A 26801-nucleotide genomic window follows, 5' to 3' on the forward strand; every position below is an offset into this window, starting at 1 on the left:
AGGATGAAGCGCAATCAAACTGGTTTATATGAGGATGAAGAGCAGTCAAACTGCTTTATAAGAGGATGAAGAGCAGTCAAACTGCTTTATAAAACGATGAAGAGCAGTCAAACTGTTTTATAAGAGGACGAAGAGCAGTCAAACTGATTTATAAGAGGATGAAGAGCAGTCAAACTGATTTAAAAGAGGATGAAGAGCAGTCTAACTGCTTTATTAAAGGATGAAGAGCAGTCAAACTGATTTATAATCGGATGAACAGCAGTCAATAATCGGATGAAGAACAGTCAAACTGTTATATAGGAGGACGAAGAGCAGTCAAACTGAATTATAATCAGATGAAGAGCAGTCAAACTGATTTATAAACGGACGAAGAGCAGTCAATAATCGGACGAAGAGCAGCCAAACTGTTCTATAGGAGGATGAAGCGCAGTCAAACTGTTTTACACGAGGATGTAGAGCAGTCAGACTGGTTTACAAGAGGATGAAGAGCAGTCAACCTGTTTTACAAGAGGTTGAAGAGCAGTCAAATTGTTTTATAAGAGGATGAAGAGCAGTCAAACTGATTTATAAGAGGATGAAGAGCAGTCAAACTGCTTTATAAAAGGATGAAGAGCAGTCAAACTGTTTTATAAGCAGACGAAGAGCAGTCAAATTGATTTATAATCGGACGAAGAGCAGTCAAACTGATTTATAAAAGGATGAAGAGCAGTCAAACTGTTATATAAGCGGACGAAGAGCAGTCAACCTGATTTATAATCGGACGAAGAGCAGTCAAACTGATTTATAAGAGGATGAAGAGCAGTCAAACTGCTTTATAAGAGGATGAAGAGCAGTCAGACTGTTCTATAGGAGGATGAAGAGCAGTCAAACTGTTTTATAAGAGGATGAAGAGCAGTCAAACTGATTTAAAAGAGGATGAAGAGCAGTCAAACTGCTTTATAAAAGGACGAAGAGCAGTCAAACTGATTTATAATCGGATGAACAGCAGTCAATAATCGGACGAAGAGCAGTCAAACTGTTATATAGGAGGATGAAGCGCAGTCAAACTGTTTTACACGAGGATGTAGAGCAGTCAGACTGATTTACAAGAGGATGAAGAGCAGTCAACCTGTTTTACAAGAGGTTGAAGAGCAGTCAAACTGTTTTATAAGAGGATGAAGAGCAGTCAAACTGATTTATAGGAGGATGAAGAGCAGTCAAACTGCTTTATAAAATGACAAAGAGCAGTCAAACTGTTTTATAAGCGGACGAAGAGCAGTCAAACTGATTTATAATCGGACGAAGAGCAGTCAAACTGATTTATAATCGGACGAAGAGCAGTCAAACGGTTTTATAAGAGGATGAAGAGCAGTCAAATTGATTTATAAGAGGATGAAGAGCAGTCAAACTGCTTTATAAAAGGATGAAGAGCAGTCAAACTGTTTTAGAAGAGGACGAAGAGCAGTAAAACTGATTTATAAGAGGATGAAGAGCAGTCAAACTGATTTATAAGAGGATGAAGAGCAGTCAAACTGATTTATAAACGGACGAAGAGCAGTCAATAATGGGACGAAGAGCAGCCAAACTGTTCTATAGGAGGATGAAGCGCAGTCAAACTGTTTTACACGAGGATGTAGAGCAGTCAGACTGGTTTACAAGAGGATGAAGAGCAGTCAACCTGTTTTATAAGAGGTTGAAAAGCAGTCAAACTGTTTTATAAGAGGATGAAGAGCAGTCAAACTGCTTTATAAGATGATGAAGAGCAGTCAAACTGCTTTATAAGCAGACGAAGAGCAGTCAAACTGTTTTATAAGCAGACGAAGAGCAGTCAAACTGATTTATAAAAGGATGAAGAGCAGTCAAACTGATTTATAAAAGGATGAAGAGCAGTCAAACTGTTATATAAGCAGACGAAGAGCAGTCAAACTGCTTTATAAGAGGATGAAGAGCAGTCAAACTGCTTTATAAGAGGATGAAGAGCAGTGAAACTGTTCTATAGGAGGATGAAGAGCAGTCAAACTGCTTTATAAGAGGATGAAGAGCAGTCAACCTGCTTTATAAAACGATGAAGCGCAGTCAAACTGTTTTATAAGAGGACGAAGAGCAGTCAAACTGTTTTATAAGAGGATGAAGAGCAGTCAAACTGATTTAAAAGAGGATGAAGAGCAGTCAAACTGCTTTATAAAAGGATGAAGAGCAGTCAAACTGATTTATAATGGGATGAACAGCAGTCAATAATCGGACGAAGAGCAGTCAAACTGTTATATAGGAGGATGAAGCGCAGTCAAACTGTTTTACACGAGGATATAGAGCAGTCAGACTGGTTTACAAGAGGATGAAGAGCAGTCAACCTGTTTTACACGAGGATGTAGAGCAGTCAAACTGTTTTATAAGAGGATGAAGAGCAGTCAAACTGATTTTTGGAGGATGAAGAGCAGTCAAACTGCTTTTAAAAGGATAAAGAGCAGTCAAACTGTTTTATAAGCGGACGAAGAGCAGTCAAACTGATTTATAATCGGACGAAGAGCAGTCAAACTGATTTATAATCGGACGAAGAGCAGTCAAACGGTTTTATAAGAGGATGAAGAGCAGTCAAATTGATTTATAAGAGGATGAAGAGCAGTCAAACTGCTTTATAAAAGGATGAAGAGCAGTCAAACTGTTTTATAAGAGGACGAAGAGCAGTAAAACTGATTTATAAGAGGATGAAGAGCAGTCAAACTGATTTATAAGAGGATGAAGAGCAGTGAAACTGATTTATAAACGGACGAAGAGCAGTCAATAATCGGACGAAGAGCAGCCAAACTGTTCTATAGGAGGATGAAGCGCAGTCAAACTGTTTTACACGAGGATGTAGAGCAGTCAGATTGGTTTACAAGAGGATGAAGAGCAGTCAACCTGTTTTACAAGAGGTTGAAGAGCAGTCAAACTTTTTTATAAGAGGATGAAGAGCAGTCAAACTGATTTATAAGAGGATGAAGAGCAGTCAAACTGCTTTATAAAAGGATGAAGAGCAGTCAAACTGTTTTATAAGCAGACGAAGAGCAGTCAAACTGATTTATAATCGGACGAAGAGCAGTCAAACTGATTTATAAAAGGATTAAGAGCAGTCAAACTGTTTTATAAGCGGATGAACCGCAGTCAAACTGATTTATAATCGGACCAAGAGCAGTCAAACTGATTTATAAGAGGATGAAGAGCAGTCAAACTGCTTTATAAGAGGATGAAGAGCAGTCAAACTGTTCTATAGGAGGATGAAGCGCAGTCAAACTGGTTTATATGAGGATGAAGAGCAGTCAAACTGCTTTATAAGAGGATGAAGAGCAGTCAAACTGCTTTATAAAACGATGAAGAGCAGTCAAACTGTTTTATAAGAGGACGAAGAGCAGTCAAACTGATTTATAAGAGGATGAAGAGCAGTCAAACTGATTTAAAAGAGGATGAAGAGCAGTCAAACTGCTTTATAAAAGGATGAAGAGCAGTCAAACTGATTTATAATCGGATGAACAGCAGTCAATAATCGGACGAAGAGCAGTCAAACTGTTATATAGGAGGACGAAGAGCAGTCAAACTGAATTATAATCGGATGAAGAGCAGTCAAACTGATTTATAAGAGGATGAAGAGCAGTCAAACTGCTTTATAAAAGGATGAAGAGCAGTCAAACTGTTTAATAAGAGGACGAAGAGCAGTCAAACTGTTTTATAAGCGGACGAACAGCAGTCAAACTGATTTATAATCGGACGAAGAGCAGTCAAACTGATTTATAATTGGACGAAGAGCAGTCAAACGGTTTTATAAGAGGATGAAGAGCAGTCAAATTGATTTATAAGAGGATGAAGAGCAGTTAAACGGTTTTATAAGAGGATGAAGAGCAGTCAAATTGATTTATAAGAGGATGAAGAGCAGTCAAACTGATTTATAATCGGACGAAGAGCAGTCAAACTGATTTATAATCGGACGAAGAGCAGTCAAACGGTTTTAAAAGAGGATGAAGAGCAGTCAAATTGATTTATAAGAGGATGAAGAGCAGTCAAACTGATTTATAAGAGGATGAAGAGCAGTCAAACTGCTTTATAAAAGGATGAAGAGCAGTCAAACTGTTTTATAAGCAGACGAGGAGCAGTCAAACTGATTTATAAGAGGACGAAGAGCAGTCAAACTGATTTATAAAAGGATGAAGAGCAGTCAAACTGTTTTATAAGCGGATGAACCGCAGTCAAACTGATTTATAATCGGACGAAGAGCAGTCAAACTGATTTATAAGAGGATGAAGAGCAGTCAAACTGCTTTATAAGAGGATGAAGAGCAGTCAAACTGTTCTATAGGAGGATGAAGCGCAGTCAAACTGGTATATATGAGGATGAAGAGCAGTCAAACTGCTTTATAAGAGGATGAAGAGCAGTCAAACTGCTTTATAAAACGATGAAGAGCAGTCAAACTGTTTTATAAGAGGACGAAGAGCAGTCAAACTGTTTTATAAGAGGATGAAGAGCAGTCAAACTGATTTAAAAGAGGATGAAGAGCAGTCAAACTGCTTTATAAAAGGATGAAGAGCAGTCAAACTGATTTATAATCGGATGAACAGCAGTCAATAATCGGACGAAGAGCAGTCAAACTGTTATATAGGAGGATGAAGCGCAGTCAAACTCTTTTACACGAGGATGTAGAGCAGTCAGACTGATTTACAAGACGATGAAGAGCAGTCAACCTGTTTTACAAGAGGTTGAAGAGCAGTCAAACTGTTTTATAAGAGGATGAAGAGCAGTCAAACTGATTTATAGGAGGATGAAGAGCAGTCAAACTGCTTTATAAAATGACAAAGAGCAGTCAAACTGTTTTATAAGCCGACGAAGAGCAGTCAAACTGATTTATAATCGGACGAAGAGCAGTCAAACTGATTTATAAAAGGATGAAGAGCAGTCAAACTGTTATATAAGCGGACGAAGAGCAGTCAACCTGATTTATAAGCAGACGAAGAGCAGTCAAACTGATTTATAAGAGGATGAAGAGCAGTCAAACTGCTTTATAAGAGGATGAAGAGCAGTCAAACTGTTCTATAGGAGGATGAAGAGCAGTCAAACTGCTTTATAAGAGGATGAAGAGCAGTCAACCTGCTTTATAAAACGATGAAGCGCAGTCAAACTGTTTTATAAGAGGACGAAGAGCAGTCAAACTGTTTTATAAGAGGATGAAGAGCAGTCAAACTGATTTAAAAGAGGATGAAGAGCAGTCAAACTGCTTTATAAAAGGATGAAGAGCAGTCAAACTGATTTATAATGGGATGAACAGCAGTCAATAATCGGACGAAGAGCAGTCAAACTGTTATATAGGAGGATGAAGCGCAGTCAAACTGTTTTACACGAGGATATAGAGCAGTCAGACTGGTTTACAAGAGGATGAAGAGCAGTCAACCTGTTTTACACGAGGATGTAGAGCAGTCAAACTGTTTTATAAGAGGGTGAAGAGCAGTCAAATTGATTTATAAGAGGATGAAGAGCAGTTAAACGGTTTTATAAGAGGATGAAGAGCAGTCAAATTGATTTATAAGAGGATGAAGAGCAGTCAAACTGATTTATAATCGGACGAAGAGCAGTCAAACTGATTTATAATCGGACGAAGAGCAGTCAAACGGTTTTAAAAGAGGATGAAGAGCAGTCAAATTGATTTATAAGAGGATGAAGAGCAGTCAAACTGATTTATAAGAGGATGAAGAGCAGTCAAACTGCTTTATAAAAGGATGAAGAGCAGTCAAACTGTTTTATAAGCAGACGAGGAGCAGTCAAACTGATTTATAAGAGGACGAAGAGCAGTCAAACTGATTTATAAAAGGATGAAGAGCAGTCAAACTGTTTTATAAGCGGATGAACCGCAGTCAAACTGATTTATAATCGGACGAAGAGCAGTCAAACTGATTTATAAGAGGATGAAGAGCAGTCAAACTGCTTTATAAGAGGATGAAGAGCAGTCAAACTGTTCTATAGGAGGATGAAGCGCAGTCAAACTGGTTTATATGAGGATGAAGAGCAGTCAAACTGCTTTAAAAGAGGATGAAGAGCAGTCAAACTGCTTTATAAAACGATGAAGAGCAGTCAAACTGTTTTATAAGAGGACGAAGAGCAGTCAAACTGTTTTATAAGAGGATGAAGAGCAGTCAAACTGATTTAAAAGAGGATGAAGAGCAGTCAAACTGCTTTATAAAAGGATGAAGAGCAGTCAAACTGATTTATAATCGGATGAACAGCAGTCAATAATCGGACGAAGAGCAGTCAAACTGTTATATAGGAGGATGAAGCGCAGTCAAACTCTTTTACACGAGGATGTAGAGCAGTCAGACTGATTTACAAGACGATGAAGAGCAGTCAACCTGTTTTACAAGAGGTTGAAGAGCAGTCAAACTGTTTTATAAGAGGATGAAGAGCAGTCAAACTGATTTATAGGAGGATGAAGAGCAGTCAAACTGCTTTATAAAATGACAAAGAGCAGTCAAACTGTTTTATAAGCCGACGAAGAGCAGTCAAACTGATTTATAATCGGACGAAGAGCAGTCAAACTGATTTATAAAAGGATGAAGAGCAGTCAAACTGTTATATAAGCGGACGAAGAGCAGTCAACCTGATTTATAAGCAGACGAAGAGCAGTCAAACTGATTTATAAGAGGATGAAGAGCAGTCAAACTGCTTTATAAGAGGATGAAGAGCAGTCAAACTGTTCTATAGGAGGATGAAGAGCAGTCAAACTGCTTTATAAGAGGATGAAGAGCAGTCAACCTGCTTTATAAAACGATGAAGCGCAGTCAAACTGTTTTATAAGAGGACGAAGAGCAGTCAAACTGTTTTATAAGAGGATGAAGAGCAGTCAAACTGATTTAAAAGAGGATGAAGAGCAGTCAAACTGCTTTATAAAAGGATGAAGAGCAGTCAAACTGATTTATAATGGGATGAACAGCAGTCAATAATCGGACGAAGAGCAGTCAAACTGTTATATAGGAGGATGAAGCGCAGTCAAACTGTTTTACACGAGGATATAGAGCAGTCAGACTGGTTTACAAGAGGATGAAGAGCAGTCAACCTGTTTTACACGAGGATGTAGAGCAGTCAAACTGTTTTATAAGAGGGTGAAGAGCAGTCAAACTGATTTTTGGAGGATGAAGAGCAGTCAAACTGCTTTTAAAAGGATAAAGAGCAGTCAAACTGTTTTATAAGCGGACGAAGAGCAGTCAAACTGATTTATAATCGGACGAAGAGCAGTCAAACTGATTTATAATCGGACGAAGAGCAGTCAAACGGTTTCATAAGAGGATGAAGAGCAGTCAAACTGATTTATAAGAGGATGAAGAGCAGTGAAACTGATTTATGAACGGACGAAGAGCAGTCAATAATCGGACGAAGAGCAGCCAAACTGTTCTATAGGAGGATGAAGCGCAGTCAAACTGTTTTACACGAGGATGTAGAGCAGTCAGATTGGTTTACAAGAGGATGAAGAGCAGTCAACCTGTTTTACAAGAGGTTGAAGAGCAGTCAAACTTTTTTATAAGAGGATGAAGAGCAGTCAAACTGATTTATAAGAGGATGAAGAGCAGTCAAACTGCTTTATAAAAGGATGAAGAGCAGTCAAACTGTTTTATAAGCAGACGAAGAGCAGTCAAACTGATTTATAATCGGACGAAGAGCAGTCAAACTGATTTATAAAAGGATTAAGAGCAGTCAAACTGTTTTATAAGCGGATGAACCGCAGTCAAACTGATTTATAATCGGACCAAGAGCAGTCAAACTGATTTATAAGAGGATGAAGAGCAGTCAAACTGCTTTATAAGAGGATGAAGAGCAGTCAAACTGTTCTATAGGAGGATGAAGCGCAGACAAACTGGTTTATATGAGGATGAAGAGCAGTCAAACTGCTTTATAAGAGGATGAAGAGCAGTCAAACTGCTTTATAAAACGATGAAGAGCAGTCAAACTGTTTTATAAGAGGACGAAGAGCAGTCAAACTGATTTATAAGAGGATGAAGAGCAGTCAAACTGATTTAAAAGAGGATGAAGAGCAGTCAAACTGCTTTATAAAAGGATGAAGAGCAGTCAAACTGATTTATAATCGGATGAACAGCAGTCAATAATCGGACGAAGAGCAGTCAAACTGTTATATAGGAGGACGAAGAGCAGTCACACTGAATTATAATCGGATGAAGAGCAGTCAAACTGATTTATAAGAGGATGAAGAGCAGTCAAACTGCTTTATAAAAGGATGAAGAGCAGTCAAACTGTTTAATAAGAGGACGAAGAGCAGTCAAACTGTTTTATAAGCGGACGAACAGCAGTCAAACTGATTTATAATCGGACCAAGAGCAGTCAAACTGATTTATAATTGGATGAAGAGCAGTCAAACGGTTTTATAAGAGGATGAAGAGCAGTCAAATTGATTTATAAGAGGATGAAGAGCAGTTAAACGGTTTTATAAGAGGATGAAGAGCAGTCAAATTGATTTATAAGAGGATGAAGAGCAGTCAAACTGATTTATAATCGGACGAAGAGCAGTCAAACTGATTTATAATCGGACGAAGAGCAGTCAAACGGTTTTATAAGAGGATGAAGAGCAGTCAAATTGATTTGTAAGAGGATGAAGAGCAGTCAAACTGATTTATAAGAGGATGAAGAGCAGTCAAACTGCTTTATAAAAGGATGAAGAGCAGTCAAACTGTTTTATAAGCAGACGAAGAGCAGTCAAACTGATTTATAAGAGGACGAAGAGCAGTCAAACTGATTTATAAAAGGATGAAGAGCAGTCAAACTGTTTTATAAGCGGATGAACCGCAGTCAAACTGATTTATAATCGGACGAAGAGCAGTCAAACTGATTTATAAGAGGATGAAGAGCAGTCAAACTGCTTTATAAGAGGATGAAGAGCAGTCAAACTGTTCTATAGGAGGATGAAGCGCAGTCAAACTGGTTTATATGACGATGAAGAGCAGTCAATCTGCTTTATAAGACGATGAAGAGCAGTCAAACTGCTTTATAAAAGGATGAAGAGCAGTCAAACTGATTTATAATGGGATGAACAGCAGTCAATAATCGGACGAAGAGCAGTCAAACTGTTATATAGGAGGATGAAGCGCAGTCAAACTGTTTTACACGAGGATATAGAGCAGTCAGACTGGTTTACAAGAGGATGAAGAGCAGTCAACCTGTTTTACACGAGGATGTAGAGCAGTCAAACTGTTTTATAAGAGGGTGAAGAGCAGTCAAACTGATTTTTGGAGGATGAAGAGCAGTCAAACTGCTTTTAAAAGGATAAAGAGCAGTCAAACTGTTTTATAAGCGGACGAAGAGCAGTCAAACTGATTTATAATCGGACGAAGAGCAGTCAAACTGATTTATAATCGGACGAAGAGCAGTCAAACGGTTTTATAAGAGGATGAAGAGCAGTCAAATTGATTTATAAGAGGATGAAGAGCAGTCAAACTGCTTTATAAAAGGATGAAGAGCAGTCAAACTGTTTTATAAGAGGACGAAGAGCAGTAAAACTGATTTATAAGAGGATGAAGAGCAGTCAAACTGATTTATAAGAGGATGAAGAGCAGTGAAACTGATTTATGAACGGACGAAGAGCAGTCAATAATCGGACGAAGAGCAGCCAAACTGTTCTATAGGAGGATGAAGCGCAGTCAAACTGTTTTACACGAGGATGTAGAGCAGTCAGATTGGTTTACAAGAGGATGAAGAGCAGTCAACCTGTTTTACAAGAGGTTGAAGAGCAGTCAAACTTTTTTATAAGAGGATGAAGAGCAGTCAAACTGATTTATAAGAGGATGAAGAGCAGTCAAACTGCTTTATAAAAGGATGAAGAGCAGTCAAACTGTTTTATAAGCAGACGAAGAGCAGTCAAACTGATTTATAATCGGACGAAGAGCAGTCAAACTGATTTATAAAAGGATTAAGAGCAGTCAAACTGTTTTATAAGCGGATGAACCGCAGTCAAACTGATTTATAATCGGACCAAGAGCAGTCAAACTGATTTATAAGAGGATGAAGAGCAGTCAAACTGCTTTATAAGAGGATGAAGAGCAGTCAAACTGTTCTATAGGAGGATGAAGCGCAGACAAACTGGTTTATATGAGGATGAAGAGCAGTCAAACTGCTTTATAAGAGGATGAAGAGCAGTCAAACTGCTTTATAAAACGATGAAGAGCAGTCAAACTGTTTTATAAGAGGACGAAGAGCAGTCAAACTGATTTATAAGAGGATGAAGAGCAGTCAAACTGATTTAAAAGAGGATGAAGAGCAGTCAAACTGCTTTATAAAAGGATGAAGAGCAGTCAAACTGATTTATAATCGGATGAACAGCAGTCAATAATCGGACGAAGAGCAGTCAAACTGTTATATAGGAGGACGAAGAGCAGTCACACTGAATTATAATCGGATGAAGAGCAGTCAAACTGATTTATAAGAGGATGAAGAGCAGTCAAACTGCTTTATAAAAGGATGAAGAGCAGTCAAACTGTTTAATAAGAGGACGAAGAGCAGTCAAACTGTTTTATAAGCGGACGAACAGCAGTCAAACTGATTTATAATCGGACCAAGAGCAGTCAAACTGATTTATAATTGGATGAAGAGCAGTCAAACGGTTTTATAAGAGGATGAAGAGCAGTCAAATTGATTTATAAGAGGATGAAGAGCAGTTAAACGGTTTTATAAGAGGATGAATAGCAGTCAAATTGATTTATAAGAGGATGAAGAGCAGTCAAACTGATTTATAATCGGACGAAGAGCAGTCAAACTGATTTATAATCGGACGAAGAGCAGTCAAACGGTTTTATAAGAGGATGAAGAGCAGTCAAATTGATTTATAAGAGGATGAAGAGCAGTCAAACTGATTTATAAGAGGATGAAGAGCAGTCAAACTGCTTTATAAAAGGATGAAGAGCAGTCAAACTGTTTTATAAGCAGACGAAGAGCAGTCAAACTGATTTATAAGAGGACGAAGAGCAGTCAAACTGATTTATAAAAGGATGAAGAGCAGTCAAACTGTTTTATAAGCGGATGAACCGCAGTCAAACTGATTTATAATCGGACGAAGAGCAGTCAAACTGATTTATAAGAGGATGAAGAGCAGTCAAACTGCTTTATAAGAGGATGAAGAGCAGTCAAACTGTTCTATAGGAGGATGAAGCGCAGTCAAACTGGTTTATATGAGGATGAAGAGCAGTCAATCTGCTTTATAAGACGATGAAGTGCAGTCAAACTGCTTTATAAAACGATGAAGAGCAGTCAAACTGTTTTATAAGAGGACGAAGAGCAGTCAAACTGATTTATAAGAGGATGAAGAGCAGTCAAAGTGATTTAAAAGAGGATGAAGAGCAGTCAAACTGCTTTATAAAATGATGAAGAGCAGTCAAACTGATTTATAATCGGATGAACAGCAGTCAATAATCGGACGAAGAGCAGTCAAACTGTTATATAGGAGGACGAAGAGCAGTCAAACTGAATTATAATCGGATGAAGAGCAGTCAAACTGATTTATAAACGGACGAAGAGCAGTCAATAATCGGACGAAGAGCAGCCAAACTGTTCTATAGGAGGATGAAGCGCAGTCAAACTGTTTTACGCGAGGATGTAGAGTAGTCAGACTGGTTTACAAGAGGATGAAGAGCAGTCAACCTGTTTTACAAGAGGTTGAAGAGCAGTCAAACTGTTTTATAAGAGGATGAAGAGCAGTCAAACTGATTTATAAGAGGATGAAGAGCAGTTTAACTGCTTTATAAAAGGGTGAAGACCAGTCAAACTGTTTTATAAGCAGACGAAGAGCAGTCAAACTGATTTATAATCGGACGAAGAGCAGTCAAACTGATTTATAAAAGGATGAAGAGCAGTCAAACTGTTATATAAGCGGACGAAGAGCAGTCAACCTGATTTATTATCGGACGAAGAGCAGTCAAACTGATTTATAAGAGGATGAAGAGCAGTCAAACTGCTTTATAAGAGGATGAAGAGCAGTCAAACTGTTCTATAGGAGGATGAAGAGCAGTCAAACTGCTTTATAAAACGATGAAGAGCAGTCAAACTGTTTTATAAGAGGACGAAGAGCAGTCAAACTGTTTTATAAGAGGATGAAGAGCAGTCAAACTGATTTATAAAAGGATGAAGAGCAGTCAAACTGATTTATAATCGGATGAACAGCAGTCAATAATCGGACGAAAAGCAGTCAAACTGTTATATAGGAGGACGATGGGCAGTCAAACTGAATTATAATCGGATGAAGAGCAGTCAAACTGATTTATAAGAGGATGAAGAGCAGTCAAACTGCTTTATAAAAGGATGAAGAGCAGTCAAACTGTTTAATAAGAGGACAAAGAGCAGTCAAACTGTTTTATAAGCGGACGGAGAGCAGTCAAACTGCTTTATAAAAGGATGAAGAGCAGTCAAACTGTTTAATAAGAGGACGAAGAGCAGTCAAACTGTTTTATAAGCGGACGAACAGCAGTCAAACTGATTTATAATCGGACGAAGAGCAGTCAAACTGATTTATAATCGGACGAAGAGCAGTCAAACGGTTTTATAAGAGGATGAAGAGCAGTCAAATTGATTTATAAGAGGATGAAGAGCAGTCAAACGGTTTTATAAGAGGATGAAGAGCAGTCAAATTGATTTATAAGAGGATGAAAAGCAGTCAAACTGATTTATAATCGAACGAAGAGCAGTCAAACTGATTTATAATCGGACGAAGAGCAGTCAAACGGTTTTATAAGAGGATGAAGAGCAGTCAAATTGATTTATAAGAGGATGAAGAGCAGTCAAACTGATTTATAAGAGGATGAAGAGCAGTCAAACTGCTTTATAAAAGGATGAAGAGCAGTCAAACTGTTTTATAAGCAGACGAAGAGCAGTCAAACTGATTTATAATCGGACGAAGAGCAGTCAAACTGATTTATAAAAGGATGAAGAGCAGTCAAACTGTTTTATAAGCGGATGAACCGCAGTCAAACTGATTTATAATCGGACGAAGAGCAGTCAAACTGTTCTATAGGAGGATGAAGCGCAGTCAAACTGGTTTATATGAGGATGAAGAGCAGTCAAACTGCTTTATAAGAGGATGAAGAGCAGTCAAACTGCTTTATAAAACGATGAAGAGCAGTCAAACTGTTTTATAAGAGGATGAAGAGCAGTCAAACTGATTTAAAAGAGGATGAAGAGCAGTCAAACTGCTTTATAAAAGGATGAAGAGCAGTCAAACTGATTTATAATGGGATGAACAGCAGTCAATAATCGGACGAAGAGCAGTCAAACTGTTATATAGGAGGATGAAGCGCAGTCAAACTGTTTTACACGAGGATATAGAGCAGTCAGACTGGTTTACAAGAGGATGAAGAGCAGTCAACCTGTTTTACACGAGGATGTAGAGCAGTCAAACTGTTTTATAAGAGGATGAAGAGCAGTCAAACTGATTTTTGGAGGATGAAGAGCAGTCAAACCGCTTTTAAAAGGATAAAGAGCAGTCAAACTGTTTTATAATCGGACGAAGAGCAGTCAAACTGATTTATAATCGGACGAAGAGCAGTCAAACTGATTTATAATCGGACGAAGAGCAGTCAAACGGTTTTATAAGAGGATGAAGAGCAGTCAAATTGATTTATAAGAGGATGAAGAGCAGTCAAACTGCTTTATAAAAGGATGAAGAGCAGTCAAACTGTTTTATAAGAGGACGAAGAGCAGTAAAACTGATTTATAAGAGGATGAAGAGCAGTCAAACTGTTTTACACGAGGATGTAGAGCAGTCAGATTGGTTTACAAGAGGATGAAGAGCAGTCAACCTGTTTTACAAGAGGTTGAAGAGCAGTCAAACTTTTTTATAAGAGGATGAAGAGCAGTCAAACTGATTTATAAGAGGATGAAGAGCAGTCAAACTGCTTTATAAAAGGATGAAGAGCAGTCAAACTGATTTATAAGAGGATGAAGAGCAGTCAAACTGCTTTATAAGAGGATGAAGAGCAGTCAAACTGTTCTATAGGAGGATGAAGCGCAGTCAAACTGGTTTATATGAGGATGAAGAGCAGTCAAACTGCTTTATAAGAGGATGAAGAGCAGTCAAACTGCTTTATAAAACGATGAAGAGCTGTCAAACTGTTTTATAAGAGGACGAAGAGCAGTCAAACTGATTTATAAGAGGATGAAGAGCAGTCAAAGTGATTTAAAAGAGGATGAAGAGCAGTCAAACTGCTTTATAAAAGGATGAAGAGCAGTCAAACTGATTTATAATCGGATGAACAGCAGTCAATAATCGGACGAAGAGCAGTCAAACTGTTATATAGGAGGACGAAGAGCAGTCAAACTGAATTATAATCGGATGAAGAGCAGTCAAACTGATTTATAAACGGACGAAGAGCAGTCAATAATCGGACGAAGAGCAGCCAAACTGTTCTATAGGAGGATGAAGCGCAGTCAAACTGTTTTACGCGAGGATGTAGAGCAGTCAGACTGGTTTACAAGAGGATGAAGAGCAGTCAACCTGTTTTACAAGAGGTTGAAGAGCAGTCAAACTGTTTTATAAGAGGATGAAGAGCAGTCAAACTGATTTATAAGAGGATGAAGAGCAGTAAAACTGCTTTATAAAAGGGTGAAGAGCAGTCAAACTGTTTTATAAGCAGACGAAGAGCAGTCAAACTGATTTATAATCGGACGAAGAGCAGTCAAACTGATTTATAAAAGGATGAAGAGCAGTCAAACTGTTATATAAGCGGACGAAGAGCAGTCAACCTGATTTATTATCGGACGAAGAGCAGTCAAACTGTTATATAGGAGGACGATGGGCAGTCAAACTGAATTATAATCGGATGAAGAGCAGTCAAACTGATTTATAAGAGGATGAAGAGCAGTCAAACTGCTTTATAAAAGGATGAAGAGCAGTCAAACTGTTTAATAAGAGGACGAAGAGCAGTCAAACTGTTTTATAAGCGGACGAAGAGCAGTCAAACTGCTTTATAAAAGGATGAAGAGCAGTCAAACTGTTTAATAAGAGGACGAAGAGCAGTCAAACTGTTTTATAAGCGGACGAACAGCAGTCAAACTGATTTATAATCGGACGAAGAGCAGTCAAACTGATTTATAATCGGACGAAGAGCAGTCAAACGGTTTTATAAGAGGATGAAGAGCAGTCAAATTGATTTATAAGAGGATGAAGAGCAGTCAAACGGTTTTATAAGAGGATGAAGAGCAGTCAAATTGATTTATAAGAGGATGAAAAGCAGTCAAACTGATTTATAATCGGACGAAGAGCAGTCAAACTGATTTATAATCGGACGAAGAGCAGTCAAACGGTTTTATAAGAGGATGAAGAGCAGTCAAATTGATTTATAAGAGGATGAAGAGCAGTCAAACTGATTTATAAGAGGATGAAGAGCAGTCAAACTGCTTTATAAAAGGATGAAGAGCAGTCAAACTGTTTTATAAGCAGACGAAGAGCAGTCAAACTGATTTATAATCGGACGAAGAGCAGTCAAACTGATTTATAAAAGGATGAAGAGCAGTCAAACTGTTTTATAAGCGGATGAACCGCAGTCAAACTGATTTATAATCAGACGAAGAGCAGTCAAACTGATTTATAAGAGCATGAAGAGCAGTCAAAATGCTTTATAAGAGGATGAAGAGCAGTCAAACTGTTCTATAGGAGGATGAAGCGCAGTCAAACTGGTTTATATGAGGATGAAGAGCAGTCAAACTGCTTTATAAGAGGATGAAGAGCAGTCAAACTGCTTTATAAAACGATGAAGAGCAGTCAAACTGTTTTATAAGAGGACGAAGAGCAGTCAAACTGATTTATAAGAGGATGAAGAGCAGTCAAACTGATTTAAAAGAGGATGAAGAGCAGTTAAACTGCTTTATAAAAGGATGAAGAGCAGTCAAACTGATTTATAATCGGATGAACAGCAGTCAATAATCGGACGAAGAGCAGTCAAACTGTTATATAGGAGGACGAAGAGCAGTCAAACTGATTTATAATCGGATGAAGACCAGTCAAACTGATTTATAAACGGACGAAGAGCAGTCAATAATCGGACGAAGAGCAGCCAAACTGTTCTATAGGAGGATGAAGCGCAGTCAAACTGTTTTACACGAGGATGTAGAGCAGTCAGACTGGTTTACAAGAGGATGAAGAGCAGTCAACCTGTTTTACAAGAGGTTGAAGAGCAGTCAAACTGTTTTATAAGAGGATGAAGAGCAGTCAAACTGATTTATAAGAGGATGAAGAGCAGTCAAACTGCTTTATAAAAGGATGAAGAGCAGTCAAACTGTTTTATAAGCAGACGAAGAGCAGTCAAACTGATTTATAATCTGACGAAGAGCAGTCAAACTGATTTATAAAAGGATGAAGAGCAGTCAAACTGTTATATAAGCGGACGAAGAGCAGTCAACCTGATTTATTATCGGACGAAGAGCAGTCAAACTGATTTATAAGAGGATGAAGAGCAGTCAAACTGCTTTATAAGAGGATGAAGAGCAGTCAAACTGTTCTATAGGAGGATGAAGAGCAGTCAAACTGCTTTATAAAACGATGAAGAGCAGTCAAACTGTTTTATAAGAGGACGAAGAGCAGTCAAACTGTTTTATAAGAGGATGAAGAGCAGTCAAACTGATTTAAAAGAGGATGAAGAGCAGTCAAACTGCTTTATAAAAGGATGAAGAGCAGTCAAACTGATTTATAATCGGATGAACAGCAGTCAATAATCGGACGAAGAGCAGTCAAACTGTTATATAGGAGGATGAAGCGCAGTCAAACTGTTTTACACGAGGATGTAGAGCAGTCAAACTGGTTTACAAGAGGATGAAGAGCAGTCAACCTGTTTTACAAGAGGTTGAAGAGCAGTCAAACTGTTTTATAAGAGGATGAAGAGCAGTCAAACTGATTTTTAGGAGGATGAAGAGCAGTCAAACTGCTTTATAAAAGGATAAAGAGCAGTCAAAATGTTTTATAAGCGGACGAAGAGCAGTCAAACTGATTTATAATCGGACGAAGAGCAGTCAAACTGATTTATAATCGGACGAAGAGCAGTCAAACGGTTTTATAAGAGGATGAAGAGCAGACAAATTGATTTATAAGAGGATGAAGAGCAGTCAAACTGCTTTATAAAAGGATGAAGAGCAGTCAAACTGTTTTATAAGAGGACGAAGAGCAGTGAAACTGATTTATAAACGGACGAAGAGCAGTCAATAATCGGACGAAGAGCAGCCAAACTGTTCTATAGGAGGATGAAGCGCAGTCAAACTGTTTTACACGAGGATGTAGAGCAGTCAGATTGGTTTACAAGAGTATGAAGAGCAGTCAACCTGTTTTACAAGAGGTTGAAGAGCAGTCAAACTTTTTTATAAGAGGATGAAGAGCAGTCAAACTGATTTATAAGCGGATGAAGAGCAGTCAAACTGCTTTATAAAATGATGAAGAGCAGTCAAACTGTTTTATAAGCAGACGAAGAGCAGTCAAACTGATTTATAATCGGACGAAGAGCAGTCAAACTGATTTATAAAAGGATGAAGAGCAGTCAAACTGTTTTATAAGCGGATGAACCGCAGTCAAACTGATTTGTAATCGGACGAAGAGCAGTCAAACTGCTTTATAAGAGGATGAAGAGCAGTCAAACTGTTCTATAGGAGGATGAAGCGCAGTCAAACTGGTTTATATGAGGATGAAGAGCAGTCAAACTGCTTTATAAGAGGATGAAGAGCAGTCAAACTGCTTTATAAAACGATGAAGAGCAGTCAAACTGATTTATAAGAGGATGACGAGCAGTCAAACTGATTTAAAAGAGGATGAAGAGCAGTCAAACTGCTTTATAAAAGGATGAAGAGCAGTCAAACTGATTTATAATGGGATGAACAGCAGTCAATAATCGGACGAAGAGCAGTCAAACTGTTATATAGGAGGATGAAGCGCAGTCAAACTGTTTTACACGAGGATATAGAGCAGTCAGACTGGTTTACAAGAGGATGAAGAGCAGTCAACCTGTTTTACACGAGGATGTAGAGCAGTCAAACTGTTTTATAAGAGGATGAAGAGCAGTCAAACTGATTTTTGGAGGATGAAGAGCAGTCAAACCGCTTTTAAAAGGATAAAGAGCAGTCAAACTGTTTTATAATCGGACGAAGAGCAGTCAAACTGATTTATAATCGGACGAAGAGCAGTCAAACTGATTTATAATCGGACGAAGAGCAGTCAAACGGTTTTATAAGAGGATGAAGAGCAGTCAAATTGATTTATAAGAGGATGAAGAGCAGTCAAACTGCTTTATAAAAGGATGAAGAGCAGTCAAACTGTTTTATAAGAGGACGAAGAGCAGTAAAACTGATTTATAAGAGGATGAAGAGCAGTCAAACTGTTTTACACGAGGATGTAGAGCAGTCAGATTGGTTTACAAGAGGATGAAGAGCAGTCAACCTGTTTTACAAGAGGTTGAAGAGCAGTCAAACTTTTTTATAAGAGGATGAAGAGCAGTCAAACTGATTTATAAGAGGATGAAGAGCAGTCAAACTGCTTTATAAAAGGATGAAGAGCAGTCAAACTGATTTATAAGAGGATGAAGAGCAGTCAAACTGCTTTATAAGAGGATGAAGAGCAGTCAAACTGTTCTATAGGAGGATGAAGCGCAGTCAAACTGGTTTATATGAGGATGAAGAGCAGTCAAACTGCTTTATAAGAGGATGAAGAGCAGTCAAACTGCTTTATAAAACGATGAAGAGCAGTCAAACTGTTTTATAAGAGGACGAAGAGCAGTCAAACTGATTTATAAGAGGATGAAGAGCAGTCAAAGTGATTTAAAAGAGGATGAAGAGCAGTCAAACTGCTTTATAAAAGGATGAAGAGCAGTCAAACTGATTTATAATCGGATGAACAGCAGTCAATAATCGGACGAAGAGCAGTCAAACTGTTATATAGGAGGACGAAGAGCAGTCAAACTGAATTATAATCGGATGAAGAGCAGTCAAACTGATTTATAAACGGACGAAGAGCAGTCAATAATCGGACGAAGAGCAGCCAAACTGTTCTATAGGAGGATGAAGCGCAGTCAAACTGTTTTACGCGAGGATGTAGAGCAGTCAGACTGGTTTACAAGAGGATGAAGAGCAGTCAACCTGTTTTACAAGAGGTTGAAGAGCAGTCAAACTGTTTTATAAGAGGATGAAGAGCAGTCAAACTGATTTATAAGAGGATGAAGAGCAGTAAAACTGCTTTATAAAAGGGTGAAGAGCAGTCAAACTGTTTTATAAGCAGACGAAGAGCAGTCAAACTGATTTATAATCGGACGAAGAGCAGTCAAACTGATTTATAAAAGGATGAAGAGCAGTCAAACTGTTATATAAGCGGACGAAGAGCAGTCAACCTGATTTATTATCGGACGAAGAGCAGTCAAACTGTTATATAGGAGGACGATGGGCAGTCAAACTGAATTATAATCGGATGAAGAGCAGTCAAACTGATTTATAAGAGGATGAAGAGCAGTCAAACTGCTTTATAAAAGGATGAAGAGCAGTCAAACTGTTTAATAAGAGGACGAAGAGCAGTCAAACTGTTTTATAAGCGGACGAAGAGCAGTCAAACTGCTTTATAAAAGGATGAAGAGCAGTCAAACTGTTTAATAAGAGGACGAAGAGCAGTCAAACTGTTTTATAAGCGGACGAACAGCAGTCAAACTGATTTATAATCGGACGAAGAGCAGTCAAACTGATTTATAATCGGACGAAGAGCAGTCAAACGGTTTTATAAGAGGATGAAGAGCAGTCAAATTGATTTATAAGAGGATGAAGAGCAGTCAAACGGTTTTATAAGAGGATGAAGAGCAGTCAAATTGATTTATAAGAGGATGAAAAGCAGTCAAACTGATTTATAATCGGACGAAGAGCAGTCAAACTGATTTATAATCGGACGAAGAGCAGTCAAACGGTTTTATAAGAGGATGAAGAGCAGTCAAATTGATTTATAAGAGGATGAAGAGCAGTCAAACTGATTTATAAGAGGATGAAGAGCAGTCAAACTGCTTTATAAAAGGATGAAGAGCAGTCAAACTGTTTTATAAGCAGACGAAGAGCAGTCAAACTGATTTATAATCGGACGAAGAGCAGTCAAACTGATTTATAAAAGGATGAAGAGCAGTCAAACTGTTTTATAAGCGGATGAACCGCAGTCAAACTGATTTATAATCAGACGAAGAGCAGTCAAACTGATTTATAAGAGCATGAAGAGCAGTCAAAATGCTTTATAAGAGGATGAAGAGCAGTCAAACTGTTCTATAGGAGGATGAAGCGCAGTCAAACTGGTTTATATGAGGATGAAGAGCAGTCAAACTGCTTTATAAGAGGATGAAGAGCAGTCAAACTGCTTTATAAAACGATGAAGAGCAGTCAAACTGTTTTATAAGAGGACGAAGAGCAGTCAAACTGATTTATAAGACGATGAAGAGCAGTCAAACTGATTTAAAAGAGGATGAAGAGCAGTTAAACTGCTTTATAAAAGGATGAAGAGCAGTCAAACTGATTTATAATCGGATGAACAGCAGTCAATAATCGGACGAAGAGCAGTCAAACTGTTATATAGGAGGACGAAGAGCAGTCAAACTGATTTATAATCGGATGAAGACCAGTCAAACTGATTTATAAACGGACGAAGAGCAGTCAATAATCGGACGAAGAGCAGCCAAACTGTTCTATAGGAGGATGAAGCGCAGTCAAACTGTTTTACACGAGGATGTAGAGCAGTCAGACTGGTTTACAAGAGGATGAAGAGCAGTCAACCTGTTTTACAAGAGGTTGAAGAGCAGTCAAACTGTTTTATAAGAGGATGAAGAGCAGTCAAACTGATTTATAAGAGGATGAAGAGCAGTCAAACTGCTTTATAAAAGGATGAAGAGCAGTCAAACTGTTTTATAAGCAGACGAAGAGCAGTCAAACTGATTTATAATCTGACGAAGAGCAGTCAAACTGATTTATAAAAGGATGAAGAGCAGTCAAACTGTTATATAAGCGGACGAAGAGCAGTCAACCTGATTTATTATCGGACGAAGAGCAGTCAAACTGATTTATAAGAGGATGAAGAGCAGTCAAACTGCTTTATAAGAGGATGAAGAGCAGTCAAACTGTTCTATAGGAGGATGAAGAGCAGTCAAACTGCTTTATAAAACGATGAAGAGCAGTCAAACTGTTTTATAAGAGGACGAAGAGCAGTCAAACTGTTTTATAAGAGGATGAAGAGCAGTCAAACTGATTTAAAAGAGGATGAAGAGCAGTCAAACTGCTTTATAAAAGGATGAAGAGCAGTCAAACTGATTTATAATCGGATGAACAGCAGTCAATAATCGGACGAAGAGCAGTCAAACTGTTATATAGGAGGATGAAGCGCAGTCAAACTGTTTTACACGAGGATGTAGAGCAGTCAAACTGGTTTACAAGAGGATGAAGAGCAGTCAACCTGTTTTACAAGAGGTTGAAGAGCAGTCAAACTGTTTTATAAGAGGATGAAGAGCAGTCAAACTGATTTTTAGGAGGATGAAGAGCAGTCAAACTGCTTTATAAAAGGATAAAGAGCAGTCAAAATGTTTTATAAGCGGACGAAGAGCAGTCAAACTGATTTATAATCGGACGAAGAGCAGTCAAACTGATTTATAATCGGACGAAGAGCAGTCAAACGGTTTTATAAGAGGATGAAGAGCAGACAAATTGATTTATAAGAGGATGAAGAGCAGTCAAACTGCTTTATAAAAGGATGAAGAGCAGTCAAACTGTTTTATAAGAGGACGAAGAGCAGTGAAACTGATTTATAAACGGACGAAGAGCAGTCAATAATCGGACGAAGAGCAGCCAAACTGTTCTATAGGAGGATGAAGCGCAGTCAAACTGTTTTACACGAGGATGTAGAGCAGTCAGATTGGTTTACAAGAGTATGAAGAGCAGTCAACCTGTTTTACAAGAGGTTGAAGAGCAGTCAAACTTTTTTATAAGAGGATGAAGAGCAGTCAAACTGATTTATAAGCGGATGAAGAGCAGTCAAACTGCTTTATAAAATGATGAAGAGCAGTCAAACTGTTTTATAAGCAGACGAAGAGCAGTCAAACTGATTTATAATCGGACGAAGAGCAGTCAAACTGATTTATAAAAGGATGAAGAGCAGTCAAACTGTTTTATAAGCGGATGAACCGCAGTCAATCTGATTTGTAATCGGACGAAGAGCAGTCAAACTGCTTTATAAGAGGATGAAGAGCAGTCAAACTGTTCTATAGGAGGATGAAGCGCAGTCAAACTGGTTTATATGAGGATGAAGAGCAGTCAAACTGCTTTATAAGAGGATGAAGAGCAGTCAAACTGCTTTATAAAACGATGAAGAGCAGTCAAACTGATTTATAAGAGGATGACGAGCAGTCAAACTGATTTAAAAGAGGATGAAGAGCAGTCAAACTGCTTTATAAAAGGATGAAGAGCAGTCAAACTGATTTATAATCGGATGAACAGCAGTCAATAATCGGACGAAGAGCAGTCAAACTGTTATATAGGAGGACGAAGAGCAGTCAAACTGAATTATAATCGGACGAAGAGCAGTCAAACTGATTTATAAGAGGATGAAGAGCAGTCAAACTGCTTTATAAGAGGATGAAGAGCAGTCAAACTGTTCTATAGGAGGATGAAGCGCAGTCAAACTGGTTTATATGAGGATGAAGAGCAGTCAATCTGCTTTATAAGACGATGAAGAGCAGTCAAACTGCTTTATAAAACGATGAAGAGCAGTCAAACTGTTTTATAAGAGGACGAAGAGCAGTCAAACTGATTTATAAGAGGATGAAGAGCAGTCAAAGTGATTTAAAAGAGGATGAAGAGCAATCAAACTGCTTTATAAAAGGATGAAGAGCAGTCAAACTGATTTATAATCGGATGAACAGCAGTCAATAATCGGACGAAGAGCAGTCAAACTGTTATATAGGAGGACGAAGAGCAGTCAAACTGAATTATAATCGGATGAAGAGCAGTCAAACTGATTTATAAACGGACGAAGAGCAGTCAATAATCGGACGAAGAGCAGCCAAACTGTTCTATAGGAGGATGAAGCGCAGTCAAACTGTTTTACGCGAGGATGTAGAGCAGTCAGACTGGTTTACAAGAGGATGAAGAGCAGTCAACCTGTTTTACAAGAGGTTGAAGAGCAGTGAAACTGTTTTATAAGAGGATGAAGAGCAGTCAAACTGATTTATAAGAGGATGAAGAGCAGTAAAACTGCTTTATAAAAGGGTGAAGAGCAGTCAAACTGTTTTATAATCAGACGAAGAGCAGTCAAACTGATTTATAATCGGACGAAGAGCAGTCAAACTGATTTATAAAAGGAGGAAGAGCAGTCAAACTGTTATATAAGCGGACGAAGAGCAGTCAACCTGATTTATTATCGGACGAAGAGCAGTCAAACTGATTTATAAGAGGATGAAGAGCAGTCAAACTGCTTTATAAGAGGATGAAGAGCAGTCAAACTGTTCTATAGGAGGATGAAGAGCAGTCAAACTGCTTTATAAAACGATGAAGAGCAGTCAAACTGTTTTATAAGAGGACGAAGAGCAGTCAAAATTTTTTATAAGAGGATGAAGAGCAGTCAAACTGATTTATAAAAGGATGAAGAGCAGTCAAACTGATTTATAATCGGATAAACAGCAGTCAATAATCGGACGAAGAGCAGTCAAACTGTTATATAGGAGGACGATGGGCAGTCAAACTGAATTATAATCGGATGAAGAGCAGTCAAACTGATTTATAAGAGGATGAAGAGCAGTCAAACTGCTTTATAAAAGGATGAAGAGCAGTCAAACTGTTTAATAAGAGGACGAAGAGCAGTCAAACTGTTTTATAAGCGGACGAAGAGCAGTCGAACTGCTTTATAAAAGGATGAAGAGCAGTCAAACTGTTTAATAAGAGGACGAAGAGCAGTCAAACTGTTTTATAAGCGGACGAACAGCAGTCAAACTGATTTATAATCGGACGAAGAGCAGTCAAACTGATTTATAATCGGACGAAGAGCAGTCAAACGGTTTTATAAGAGGATGAAGAGCAGTCAAATTGATTTATAAGAGGATGAAGAGCAGTCAAACGGTTTTATAAGAGGATGAAGAGCAGTCAAATTGATTTATAAGAGGATGAAAAGCAGTCAAACTGATTTATAATCGGACGAAGAGCAGTCAAACTGATTTATAATCGGACGAAGAGCAGTCAAACGGTTTTATAAGAGGATGAAGAGCAGTCAAATTGATTTATAAGAGGATGAAGAGCAGTCAAACTGATTTATAAGAGGATGAAGAGCAGTCAAACTGCTTTATAAAAGGATGAAGAGCAGTCAAACTGTTTTATAAGCAGACGAAGAGCAGTCAAACTGATTTATAATCGGACGAAGAGCAGTCAAACTGATTTATAAAAGGATGAAGAGCAGTCAAACTGTTTTATAAGCGGATGAACCGCAGTCAAACTGATTTATAATCGGACGAAGAGCAGTCAAACTGATTTATAAGAGCATGAAGAGCAGTCAAACTGCTTTATAAGAGGATGAAGAGCAGTCAAACTGTTCTATAGGAGGATGAAGCGCAGTCAAACTGGTTTATATGAGGATGAAGAGCAGTCAAACTGCTTTATAAGAGGATGAAGAGCAGTCAAACTGCTTTATAAAACGATGAAGAGCAGTCAAACTGTTTTATAAGAGGATGAAGAGCAGTCAAACTGATTTAAAAGAGGATGAAGAGCAGTCAAACTGCTTTATAAAAAGATGAAGAGCAGTCAAACTGTTTTATAATGGGATGAACAGCAGTCAATAATCGGACGAAGAGCAGTCAAACTGTTATATAGGAGGATGAAGCGCAGTCAAACTGTTTTACACGAGGATATAGAGCAGTCAGACTGGTTTACAAGAGGATGAAGAGCAGTCAACCTGTTTTACACGAGGATGTAGAGCAGTCAAACTTTTTTATAAGAGGATGAAGAGCAGTCAAACTGATTTTTGGAGGATGAAGAGCAGTCAAACTGCTTTTAAAAGGATAAAGAGCAGTCAAACTGTTTTATAAGCGGACGAAGAGCAGTCAAACTGATTTATAATCGGACGAAGAGCAGTCAAACTGATTTATAATCGGACGAAGAGCAGTCAAACGGTTTTATAAGAGGATGAAGAGCAGTCAAATTGATTTATAAGAGGATGAAGAGCAGTCAAACTGCTTTATAAAAGGATGAAGAGCAGTCAAACTGTTTTATAAGAGGACGAAGAGCAGTAAAACTGATTTATAAGAGGATGAAGAGCAGTCAAACTGATTTATAAGAGGATGAAGAGCAGTGAAACTGATTTATAAACGGACGAAGAGCAGTCAATAATCGGACGAAGAGCAGCCAAACTGTTCTATAGGAGGATGAAGCGCAGTCAAACTGTTTTACACGAGGATGTAGAGCAGTCAGATTGGTTTACAAGAGGATGAAGAGCAGTCAACCTGTTTTACAAGAGGTTGAAGAGCAGTCAAACTTTTTTATAAGAGGATGAAGAGCAGTCAAACTGATTTATAAGAGGATGAAGAGCAGTCAAACTGCTTTATAAAAGGATGAAGAGCAGTCAAACTGTTTTATAAGCAGACGAAGAGCAGTCAAACGGTTTTATAAGAGGATGAAGAGCAGTCAAATTGATTTATAAGAGGATGAAAAGCAGTCAAACTGATTTATAATCGGACGAAGAGCAGTCAAACTGATTTATAATCGGACGAAGAGCAGTCAAACGGTTTTATAAGAGGATGAAGAGCAGTCAAATTGATTTATAAGAGGATGAAGAGCAGTCAAACTGATTTATAAGAGGATGAAGAGCAGTCAAACTGCTTTATAAAAGGATGAAGAGCAGTCAAACTGTTTTATAAGCAGACGAAGAGCAGTCAAACTGATTTATAATCGGACGAAGAGCAGTCAAACTGATTTATAAAAAGATGAAGAGCAGTCAAACTGTTTTATAAGCGGATGAACCGCAGTCAAACTGATTTATAATCGGACGAAGAGCAGTCAAACTGATTTATAAGAGCATGAAGAGCAGTCAAACTGCTTTATAAGAGGATGAAGAGCAGTCAAACTGTTCTATAGGAGGATGAAGCGCAGTCAAACTGGTTTATATGAGGATGAAGAGCAGTCAAACTGCTTTATAAGAGGATGAAGAGCAGTCAAACTGCTTTATAAAACGATGAAGAGCAGTCAAACTGTTTTATAAGAGGATGAAGAGCAGTCAAACTGATTTAAAAGAGGATGAAGAGCAGTCAAACTGCTTTATAAAAGGATGAAGAGCAGTCAAACTGTTTTATAATGGGATGAACAGCAGTCAATAATCGGACGAAGAGCAGTCAAACTGTTATATAGGAGGATGAAGCGCAGTCAAACTGTTTTACACGAGGATATAGAGCAGTCAGACTGGTTTACAAGAGGATGAAGAGCAGTCAACCTGTTTTACACGAGGATGTAGAGCAGTCAAACTTTTTCATAAGAGGATGAAGAGCAGTCAAACTGATTTTTGGAGGATGAAGAGCAGTCAAACTGCTTTTAAAAGGATAAAGAGCAGTCAAACTGTTTTATAAGCGGACGAAGAGCAGTCAAACTGATTTATAATCGGACGAAGAGCAGTCAAACTGATTTATAATCGGACGAAGAGCAGTCAAACGGTTTTATAAGAGGATGAAGAGCAGTCAAATTGATTTATAAGAGGATGAAGAGCAGTCAAACTGCTTTATAAAAGGATGAAGAGCAGTCAAACTGTTTTATAAGAGGACGAAGAGCAGTAAAACTGATTTATAAGAGGATGAAGAGCAGTCAAA

This window comes from Lampris incognitus, chromosome 12 (assembly GCF_029633865.1).
Source record: "Lampris incognitus isolate fLamInc1 chromosome 12, fLamInc1.hap2, whole genome shotgun sequence".
Taxonomy (NCBI): Eukaryota; Metazoa; Chordata; class Actinopteri; order Lampriformes; family Lampridae; genus Lampris; species Lampris incognitus.